The following is a 12,000-nucleotide window of genomic DNA, read 5'->3' on the forward strand; positions in this document are numbered from 1 at the left end:
AAATGGACGGTTTGGATCATCCTAACCTAAGAAGTGGATCGTACAATATGTTTTTGAAAAAAATACTGAACTCTACTGCCACACACCATATAAAATCCCTTATTATTCTCGTTTATTTCCCGTATATTTTAAATTTCTGCTCCAAACACCAAGTCCTAGCCCCCTAATTAACACTTTCATGAACAGTCCGTTTCAAAATGGATTATGATCGGGACCCTGAAGGTAAAGATCTCGAGAAAGGATCCGACCAATAAAATAGATGGTGACCAAGACAAGGTGGATCGATCCTGTTCAAAGCCAATATGGAATGGTTCCATACAATCCAACGGTCAAAGAACACATCAACTCGTGCCACAACTAACTACTAACTATTAATTATTCCCAAAGCATTCGTTAGAAAGCTAATCCCTTATCATTACACTGTGGCTACTTTCACCATAATCGAGGTCAAGTGGTCGACTGTGGTTAATTCTAAACCAAGGTTTAAAATTTCGGTTTCGGTACTGGTTTCGGACCCTGAAATTTCGAAATTTTGAAATTTCGGTCGAAATCTGGTACAAAACCCGAAACCAATATTTTATTCAATATTAAATTTCGGTCAAAATTTAGGTGAAATATTAAATTAATATTAAAAAAAACAGATTTTTTGGTTCAAATTTTGGAAAAACAGAAATTACGACCGAAATTCCAAAATTTTGGCCGAAATAAATGACAGTTTCGGTTTTTATCGATTTCGGTGTCGGTCTAAACCACACAAGACAATACTCATGTTTTGACATAGAGTCTGCAACCGATAGCTTTTTGGTTAAAATATCTACAAGAAAATTGTAGCCCTTTCAAGTGTGATCTATTCTCCACTTCATTTGAACTTTGATGCCAGAAGAGGCCAACTTTTGATCTTGAGAATGACAACCGAGGGCTATTTCAATTTATTTATTTTTCCGCTCCCTATCTCATAACTCATTGAAATGCAAATCTTGTACCTTAGTATGCCAACTTTCTTGCCATTGTCCATTAGATAACCAGGCCCTTAATCCCCTCTACTAATTTATAATTTCATATCTGAACATCCTGTTATTCATCTCCTTCCATATTGACACTTCCCAAAAGATAAAAAAAAATTACACAAAAAGGGCCTCCCATCGAACCTTCAGATTGTTCTGACTTCCTTGCTACGAATATCCATCTCATTCTAGAGCTGGAGATAAGCGAACTCAAACCGCTGACATTTAGATCGGAAAATCGTACGGATTTTATGAAACCATGTGCTATGGCTCGAATCCGTAGTCAATCCTTAAGAATTTTTTTTTATCCAATCTGTAGGAATCAATAGACAAGGCAAATCCCTTTCCAATAATATGGAAAGAAAGAACCCCTACATCAATTTTACAGATTATTTAACCCATACCTGCCAGAGTGGGAAGCAACTGCGAAAAGCCAAGTAGGAAACAAAAGCGGGAGATCAAAGGGCCTTGAAAAGAGAAAATTCAGCAAGCAGAAATCTCTAAAAACGTAACAAGGAAACATGTGGGAAACGTCATTGAAAGTCAAGATGAAGCATGCAATAAACCTCATTAGAGGCAAGCAAGAAGTATATGAAAAGAGAAGGGGTACAATAGGTTTGCGTTAATATAGGCAACGATTACTTTGTGACTGATTAGAATTACAACTTTTAAGGAATTTTATTTTTATTTTTATTTTTATTTTTATTGAAAGGTGACTTTATAGATAGATCCGAGCTGGGGACAAGAGTTCCCCGTAATTACAATAGACACAAATCACCACATGATGCCACAGAGGCTTATAATATAATCCTCTATGTCAGGGGTAGTATAAATTGACATGGATTCCAGCATTACACCATCTCTGGCAACTTTTAAGGATTTATAATTTTACATGTTTATTCATGTAGATTTAATGTTAAGTTTTTGGAAAAAGACCATTTAAAACTTAAGAAGTTTTTATGTTTTAAAATACTATTTTTTTTAACATGCTCCTTCGGCCAAAATCGTTGCGTTGAGGTTTTGAGATTGATATCTTTAATAAATCAAAAACATATGCAATCGTTGTGTTGCAGTTTTGAGATGGCGTGAAGTGAAGTGAAGGGTCTAACGTAGAAAGTGGACTAGTGCTATAAATAGGATTTAGGGATCCAACTAATGGTGATGAAAGAGACGTTAACAACAGCATAGTCTCAAATAGGCCGTAAGCGAGGGACACAGCTTCAACCCGAGTAGCTAATGCCTATGTCCCGAGCGAGGACTTCTTTACCCCCCGCTATGGTACTCAAGCGGTATTCATGAAAAACTCTCAACTCAACTCAACTCAACTCAACAAAGCCTTTGTCCCAAACTAGTTGGGGTCTGCTAAATGAATCCTTTAGAAAAAAAATCATGAAGAAGGTGAAAGGAATCTACCCGGCTCTAATCCTGGATCTAATTCGGTTCGTCAACGTGGATCATTTTTTCCATTCTATCATATCCAAGGTCATATTCTCTGTTATGTTCCTAGCTATCAAGTCTTTCCTCACTGTTTCTACCGAAGTCGTTGTCGGTCTGTCCCTACCTCTTTTTACTCCATCAACTTGGGACGAGTCGCCTCTTCTCACTAGAGCATCCAAAGGCCTACGTTGGATATGTCCAAACCATCTTAAGCGGTGCTCTCTTCTTCTCCTCAATTGGTGCCACCCTCACCTTTTTACAAATGTCTTTATTTTTAATTATATCTAGCCTTGTGTGGCCGCACATCCATCTAAGCATTCACAACTCCGCTACACTCAACTTATGCACATGCTGCTTCTTGGTAGCCCAACATTTTGAGCCATAGAGCATGGATGGCCTCACAGCTGTCTTATAAAACTTTCATGTCAACTTGGTAGGGATTTTACGGTCGCACAAAACTCCTGGGGTAAGCTTCCACTTCAACCAACCTGCTCTTATTCTATGGTTAACATCCTCTTCAATCTCTCATTCCTTACGTAAAATTGAACCAAGATAGCAGAAGATATCCCTCTTAGGTACCTCATGTCCAGTCATATTTACTACATCCTCGTCTCGCCTCCTTACATTACTAAAGTTGCACTCCATATACTCTGTCTTAGTCCTACTCAGTCTAAAACCTTTGGATTCCAAAGTAGTCCTCCATAACTCTAACTTAGCATTTACTCCTGCTTTGGAAAAGGAAAAAAAAAAACTCTATTAGGAAAAAATAATCACTTAAATAGGAAGCATACTCTTAATTAAGGGGAAACCTGTTAGAAAGCGTGAGGGAATATCTTAGAAGCAGGAACCTTCTCTCGGGGTGCCGCTCCCAACTCGGAACCTCAATTCGGTACTCCTTAGAAGCTTCCAGGGAGCGCGATCCCGAAGAGATGGAAACCGCTCCCATGGCGCTTCCAACCTGCTCCTATTACTCCATTAGTACCCCCTCACCAACTTACTTACATCAATCTTCTCCAACTGATCAAAGTACTTCAATGGAGCAATCACGGAGGCAAATCTTCAGAAGGCATGAGGAAAGAGGGCATGAAAATGAAGATAATTAGAAATTACTACTTTTGATATACTGAAATTTGGAAAGATTTATATGAAGATAGCTAAAAATTACTAATTTATGTACTTATATTTTGAAAAACATGATGAAAATATTACATTAACATTAACCATTCAAAAAAAAATATTACATTGACGCTCCCACGGCGCTCCCAACCTTAGACTCTTCCAAACCCCCACGCTTCCCCGCCCCCGCACCCGCTTCGTGTTCTCCTAAATATGGGAAGTGAGAAGAACTTGGCTAGCTAAATGAGTTTCTGGGGAAGCAAGCTTCCCATCCAAGTAGGAAGTTTCAGGTAACTATGATTTAACCTAATTCTTAGCAAAGCGTGAGACAATCAAGAGGTGAGATACATTTTTTTCTGAATGACAATCAAGACGTGAGATACTAGGAAAAAAAAAAAGGGCAGTGTCAAGTTGAAGGTGTTGCTAAGTCGAGTATTGATGATAAAAGTCGGGTAAGAATCTTCATCTATTGATCCTGTAGAGCAAGATACAAAAAAATCAGGAAGATGCTGTCACACTGGCTACAAGTTCCTGCTGGAAATCCTATTAAAAAGATAAAGAATGACACTGAAATCAATGGGTTAGAACAAGCGAGTCTGGTGAAGTAGAAAGCATCATAAAAGGGCTACACATGCCACTAATAGGCTGCTGTTGCAGCTAATAGTGCATAACAAGTGGCATTCCTTTTGGAAGAGGAGTTATCCATGGTTCACAAACTCCCATGTACCACCGGTTCATTTGTAAGAAGATGAAAAGAAGACAAACGTGGGGAAATGGTGAAAAATCGATCACATATTGTTTTGTAAATATGCAATTCCTTTTAGGGTGGCAAATGGTCCAGAGCAAGGAAGCAGGATTCTTCCCTGGGAGCCTTCGATTCCCGCTTTGATTCCCATTTCGATTCCCGCTTTTGATTCCCGCTCTGGCAAGCTTGAGTAGGATTCTTCCCTGGGAGCCTTTGATTCCCGCTTTCGATTCCCGCTTTCGCAACCTTGGTCCAGAGTATGTATAAGAATGAAGAAACAACTAGAGAAATCAAACTATCAGGTCCTCATACAGCTGGAGAGATGAGCACGGCAATAAATGAATTCCAAATAAAGAGTTCATCAATAACTAGTTGAAGGAATTTGAGAATCTCCAATTAGCAAAACGAAGATGTTTGAAGGGATAACAAAACTGATAATGGGGCTAAGCTACTCAAGCGATCTGGTAGCACTTTATATCAATGTCGTAGAGGAAACTATTAGAACATTGTCCTTGATCTTTGTGTCATATGAATACATTTGCATTTAGTTCTTCCACTATTAACTGCTCCACAAAGCTCATGTTATCATTGCCAAAACCCCACAAAGCTTTATTTATTGTGATCAGATTCCCTAAACCAAGGCCTTCCCTTCTTTGACCTACATAGTTCATCCCACTTCACCACGTGTCTGACTCTCTTTCTTCCCTTCCTCGTTTCCTTCCCATAAGAAGTCCCTTTGGAGCCATTCGAAAAAAAAAAAAAAAAAAGTCCCTTTGGAGCTTCTCCAACCATTGTTTAAAAACTACCCGAATCAACCATGGACATGTCCCAGTTGGCTCCTTTTTTACGTTGACCGAGATCTAGTCTTAGTTAGAGTTTTGCGCTACCAAGCCATTCAAAAACACCTTTGACTAGGCCGAGTTAAAGAAAAACTAAACGCATCAATCACTGACTTCCCCAGGTCAACTCTTTTTATTCTGACCAAGTTCTTGTTCAAGTCCGACCCCCACCCTCCGAGGGCTCTTGCTATTACCTTAGGAATCTTAAAAAGCTCCACCCTTCTAGCTATTTACTTAGGAATCTTAAACAGACACAATATGTTGGAAGGATGGATTGAGCCACCTTAATAGGTGTAATCCTGCCACCAAAAGATAGGAAACCCTTCTTTTTTCCTGCTATAACTTCCTTTCCATTCTTGCAATATAGGTTCTTATAGCAACTTGGGAGATTTTTCCACCCTCAAAGGAAGGAACAGTTAGGTTATCAGGAATACTTCCAACTTAATTCCAAACATGTTGGCTAGCTCCGCAACCCTCTCCATAATATTAAACGCTGCTAATGAGATTTTACCCATTCCTCTGATGTCTGCTCCAAAGATCATTGAAGCAGAAATTTATGAACTGTTGCTATTGAAGTCTCTACTTTGTAAGCGGTAACTGAAACACATTGTTATCATTAAAAAACAATAACTGAAAGACATTGTTTGTAACTTTGTCTTTGGTTTACGGCTACGTAATGTACTTCACTATTTTATAACTTTAAAATGTAATAATAAACTACCTTTGGATCTTATGAACTGCTAAAGATAGCTCTATAAATTTTTTTTGAAATAAGTATATCGCCAAATTACTTTGTCAGCCACTCAAATTAGAGCTTTAAGTCTTCATCCGAATTGTAGTCCCTATTTTCAACATTTACTTGTATCTCTACAGTAATTGTTATAGATCATATACGGCCTTAATGAGTATGGACTTTATTTATTAACCCTACTCATTTTATTTTGAACTTTTCTTTGTTCAGATTCTAGCATTATTTTCTTTTTTGTTGATAATTTGAGTCAACAAAAATTTGATTGAATCTTGAATCTCCTCCAGGTTGAGCATTCATTAAGTCTGACTCAAATCTCAAGATTTTAAGCACATGTAAACAATTTGTATAGTGACACAAAGGAAATTGGTGGATGAATCTTCTAGAAATAACAATACGCAATGGAAACAATAGTAATGATCCCAGAAATATGCAAAGAATGAGAAAAGTGCAGCATCACAAAGATATCATGTAAATGGACAGAAATCTTTTGATATTGCTAATTGGTCACAACTTACAAGGATGGTACCCTTGTTACGCTTTCACATTCTTTCAAAATTGCCTTTATTTTTGGACAAAGGCACATTGAACTAAAGCCAGTATCGCATATGTATTAGGTACAAAAATAAGTCACTAGGTACAAAAAATGCATATATGCGGAACTAAAAATAAATCACTAGGAGCAGGTTTCTTATTTCTGTTGTTGAATTTGGGTATTCTGCTTCCGAGTTATTAACCTGGATTACACAATCTGTAACCAACAACTCACAAGTCAAGAAGCACCATTTAACATATAAAGAAAATGTTTTTGCACTCAATGTCTCACATGATTAATCCAAATCTATCCTACAAATTAGCATTAACGAATATTGTAAGCTTTCCACTCTGCATGAAACAAAATTGAAGTATGATTGCATCTACATAAGAGGAGCGCATGTCTTTGTGTCCACATTAAAAATCTCAGCATTCAATATAGCCAACCTTAAGCTACAATGACAGCATTTGAAAAATATCATAAAGTTATGGCAACCTCGTTCACAACAATGCTACTCCTAACTAAACATGATTTAAGATATAATGATTAACAATCAAATAAAATAAGTGTTAGCAGACCAGGCACACCTTTGATTTCTCAACTGCTTCATTGGGTACAATAATTGTACTCGTACAAAATTCAGCGACACCCCACACTCTCTTTATGATGCATCTCCAGCAACCATTCAAGGGATACAGCACGCCACACCCCCTCAGTTTGTGCAAGGAGTTTTTTCTTTACAGAATCAACACAGATGCTTATGTTGCCAAAGCCATATACCTGAAGATTATCATGTGTTCTACCGAATTTAGGCTTAAACTCCAAATCGTTATCTTGGGCATAGGCCTCAATAACTTCCTTCAAGCTTAACTGAGGCACACTACGCATATTATCCATATGGCCCCCACTCCCAAGGCCCGCAGAAGCACGCTGCTGAGCATTTGCTGCCGCTTGCTGCTGAGCCTCAAATTGCCTTTGCTCTGTCACTCTAAGATATGCAATGTTCTCTCTAGCTCCAGGTTGCACCACCTCCATACCTTCCACAGCTTGATTCATCACGTCAAGCCCTACATTAGCAGATATCGGACCCGCTCATTTGCCAACAGTTCTGGTGGGAAAAGTCCTTTCCATCCCAAAAACCATTGTGTGACTTCTTCAAAATTTGGGTTCGAACACAACCAGTGATACAAAACCTGGCGCCACTTGGTGAAAAAACCTGCCTCCAACATTGCAACCATGTGCTGAATTGGAACAGCGGATGCCCACAACATGACCCAGTAGAACTCATCGAGCTTCTGATTTGCTGGATTAACATGGAAATCTTGCAAGACCTTCATGAGTTTCGGAACTATGTAGATATCAATAAGCCTTCCCCAACTAGCTGGATCAAAGACTGTTTTCCACGGAGAAAGTATGGCATGGGCAGATGCATCGCTTGCATGCCAAGCATGAAGAACAACACCCAGTTTGGAACATATTCTATGATACAAAATCTCCAATTTCTGTCCCATAAAAGGTAGCCACGGATGCACCCAGACATGAATTGGGACTGTCTCTCGGCATGGATCCCATGTGTCCACAGCTTCTGATAGCTTTGGCATCACCACATTTTCTAAAATGTGGTGAAGAACTGGCGGAGGCAGTAACTTGTCCCATGACTCCAAAAATCGAAGCATTGGTTCGGGGTCCCTTGCTATCCGTGTATTTCTCCCTGATATCCCAACAGCAGGCAAAATTACCTCCATGACCAATTGGGTATAAGGAGAAGCCACAGTAGCTTCTGAATAATCATAAGGGTCATCTCCCTGCAGCAGACTCTTCCACGAAGACATCAACTCCAATCCGTGCAAGGGGTTCTGGAGTGGTTGCCAACCTTGAAACACTCTAATCAATAATGGAAATGCAAATGAACAGGCAATGCAAGATAAGTTACACAGCTTGTAATCATCGCCGAATCTCTTCTGCAAATCATGAAACATTTTTGCAAGTGAATCCAATGTCAAAGTCCCCGACGAGTTCTTCTCGTCTATTCTATACAAAACCCCTAGTATTTCTTCCATATTATCCAGCTGTTTCTTTTGTCGAGCTGCCTCCTTTTGGGGCTTCTCTTTCTCTATCTGCAAACCAGCAACAGTTTCCCTCTCACGCCTCAAATCCCTATAAAATTTCTGGATATCGAGGATCAATCTCACGTTATGTTGAAGCTCCGGCATTGGTACCTGATTTTCCCTTGCCTTCTCTTCAGCATTCAAGTTGTCCAAATTCGTCAAAATCCGAACTTGCGGGCCCCTCATATCAAGTACCATCTGAACAAGTTCCAACCCCCCCTGTTCTTCCTTCTTTGTTTCCAACAACTCGTCCGCCGTGATATACTCAATTTTTTCTTCTGCCGATTCTGCTTCGACCAGCACTTCTCTTTGGGCCGAGCCAATGCCGCCACAGGCTTCTCTTCTGGTTCTTCCAAAACAGGCAATTTCGCTTCTTTGAAATCATTAAAACCCATTCCCATATTCTTAGGCCGCAATTTCGCTTCAATCGGGGCAACAATCCCTTGCTTGCTCTTCCCCAACCCACCGCCTTTATACCCCATCTTTTCGAGCAATTTCATACCAATCCCCTTGGTATGCCTCTCGAATTCCCCCACATCTCCAATTTCAGCCTCCCTCTTCCCACCAACTTTCTTCTTATCCCTTTCTCTCTCACGTCTCTGCGCACCCTCCTTAATCATTCGCCCAAACGCCGTATGGGAGAAACCGATCATCTCCATTATCTTCTCCGCCCTCATCCTTCTTCTTCCGCAACGAATCCTTACCAAACCCTAACCCCACCCCGCCTTGAAACCCTAACCCCAAATTCTTGTCAATTTCCTGATCTGGCATCACGGTTCCAGTCGAGACGAAATTCGCGGCCTTCGTGAGGTCGGATTTCTTCGATAGATCTCTTATCCGCTTCTTCTTCTTCTTCGAAGATGAATCATCCGAATCTGCGAAGACACCGTAAAGGACGTCTTCCTTGTTCTGTTTGCGCTTCTCCTTCCTTTTCCGGTAGTAGTAGAATTCGCCACCGATCCATTGCCCGTCTTCGTAATCGTTTTCCATACCGAACCGCTCCATGTTCTGATATTCATCATCCATGGAATCTATCTACAAAATCTCTGTTGTGCCGCCTTGCTTCGTCTCCAACTATCTCAACACTCTTCTGTCCATGCCAATGCCCAGGTTAACACAACCAATTTCAGATTTTGTATCTCGTTTATCCTTCTTTCATTTCGTTTTCTTCTTTTCTTCCTTTTTCTGCTTTTCACTCTTCTAATCTCCCTGCCTAGATGTTTCATTAGGATGACTTTTAAAGCTTATGTTGTCGGTCATTAGGCATTTTTTGAGTTGGGCTTCTTTAGGAGAAGAAATTGGGATTTTGGATATGAATCTACAAACCTAGAATTTTGTGCTTCATCTATGGATTATTAAGAACTACATGAGAAATTGGTTTGGTATAATTTTGTGAGTGTCTAGTGTTTATTTGTAACTCAAAATAAATGGGTTTGCAGAAGCAGCAGAATGGAGACGATGAGGGTATGCAATATTTTCATCTAATCTTTTACACCTCTAGGGAGACTTGTGTGTGTTAAACTTATAACTATAGCTAGGTCTTCCTTTGATTTAGGATAATGTTTGACTGGATGAGAAACTACTTTCATCTATTCACAATTATTGTTTAGCTTTGTGCTGCAAAGTGGCCGGTATAAGATTGTAATTTCAGTATCTCTTAGTCAAGTGTTTAGGGATGCTAAATGGGTGAGGTGATGCTAGATGGCCTTTCAAAACTGCTTCAGTTTTATTTATTACAAATACAACAGCATCTTTGGGCTTATGAAAGGTTGAATCAAGTTCAGGGTGGATTAGGGCAGGTGCTTAGGATAATATTTTCATCATGTTTAAATCAAATTTAGGGAGAATTAGAACACGTTTAAAAAGATAAGTCTTGAATGAACCTCAATGCGAAAATGTCAAAAAACCCGACCCGGCCCGAGAAACTATCTCGAGTAGGGCCGGGTTTATGAATCGTGGGTTTTCGCAAAAAAACCCCGACCCGTGATAGTTTCTCAGGTAGGGTAGGGTTCTTGAAATGCCGACCCGAGTTGCAACCCTAGTATTCAGATTTCAGTTACTCTAATGGGGGCTGTCCCAAGTAAAAAAAAGGGCAAATATATCATTTGCCTTTTAGAACCATGATAGGCAAATATATCATTTGCCTATTTAAAACCATGATATATGCGTGTGGTCTAGAATCATCTGATGAGGGCGAGACCAAGGATAATAAGCCGACTTGTATTGACCAACATAAGTTATGGACTTAAATCACCATAGATCAGTGTTCATGAATTATGAACATATATATAATTAAAGTTATATTTCAGTGAATAGCTAAATTTGCAGTTGATGATTCATCCAAGTCTATTAATATTGGATAGTTGATGAGTCAAGTTGCTTAATGAGAGAACTGAACAACTGCTTTTAAAGGACAATTGACTTAGGGCAGTGATAAATCGACCCCCATATATCCTAAATCGACCCCATACAGGGCCGTGCTGGGAGAGAGAGATGGGGGTCGATTTAGCACTGCCCTTGAGTTAGTACTCAGCCAATTGTTCTTGATATCCTATGTGGTGTCCCAGATGTTCATTTGACGATGGAGAGGAGAAAATTTTGTAATAAAAATTCGGTAAAATAAAAGGAAGTTTGAATGAAAGGTGAAAAACTCTTGAACAACTTAAATTGATCCAATAGTCATTTGAGATTGTCTGCAATTGGTAGGTTTTTTTTTTTTTTTTTTTTTTGGCCCAATTATTACGAAATGTGCCAAATCGTTCTGCAATATGTAATAGGCAAAAAAATGAGAATTGTTAATTAAAAATAAATAAATTTCATAATTAAAAATAATAGATGATTAAAGGTATTGTTATAGGTTGATCAGCCCACACACACTCATCCCTTCCTGCAAACAAATTCAACCAACGCTGACTGAAATCTCTTTCACCACATTGGGTTTATTTTATTGGGAGTGTTAATTGATCTGCGTTTCTTGTGAACTCTAAACCAGAGTCGCTACCTAAGTTAGGGCCTAGGACCTGTGCCTGTTTCTTCTGATGAAAATGGGATAAGTATCCCAATTTCATTAAAAGAACAGTAACCAAAGGGGTTCTTTTGCTCTGGGCCTTGAACCCGTTATTTTACTCTGTTACAGGCATGGTCCCTACATATATCTAGGTAAGGGTTATGGTTACATTCGGGGAAGGTGTTAGGCACCCCTCATGCCCGGATAAATCCGATCTCTTGACTTGATTTGGCATTCGAATAATTTACTTAGAAAGCTTGTCTTTTTCTACCTTCAATTGGATTAAGCTTAATTCCAAGATGTAAACATAGTGTATTTACAAAAGAAAGAAAAAAGAATCGATCATTATCCTGATTCTGATCGCATGCTATAAACAAGCCTCCTAGAGGTCTCTGAGCTGACCACAATCAGGTTAACAATAAATTAAACGGAAAATTACAATACATAATGGAAATAGTTAT

At 39.2% G+C, this 12,000-nt stretch overlaps 1 pseudogene; it reads right to left on the minus strand.

The window, feature by feature from the left end:
• Positions 1–6,811: 6,811 nt before the first annotated feature.
• On the minus strand, positions 6,812–10,086 carry LOC143876111 (septin and tuftelin-interacting protein 1 homolog 1 pseudogene; annotated as a pseudogene).
• Between the last annotated feature and the right edge of the window lie 1,914 nt (positions 10,087–12,000).

Source organism: Tasmannia lanceolata, unplaced genomic scaffold (assembly GCF_043159265.1).
Source record: "Tasmannia lanceolata isolate RefF3 unplaced genomic scaffold, GAP_Taslan_0.1 ptg000004l, whole genome shotgun sequence".
Lineage (NCBI taxonomy): Eukaryota > Viridiplantae > Streptophyta > Magnoliopsida > Canellales > Winteraceae > Tasmannia > Tasmannia lanceolata.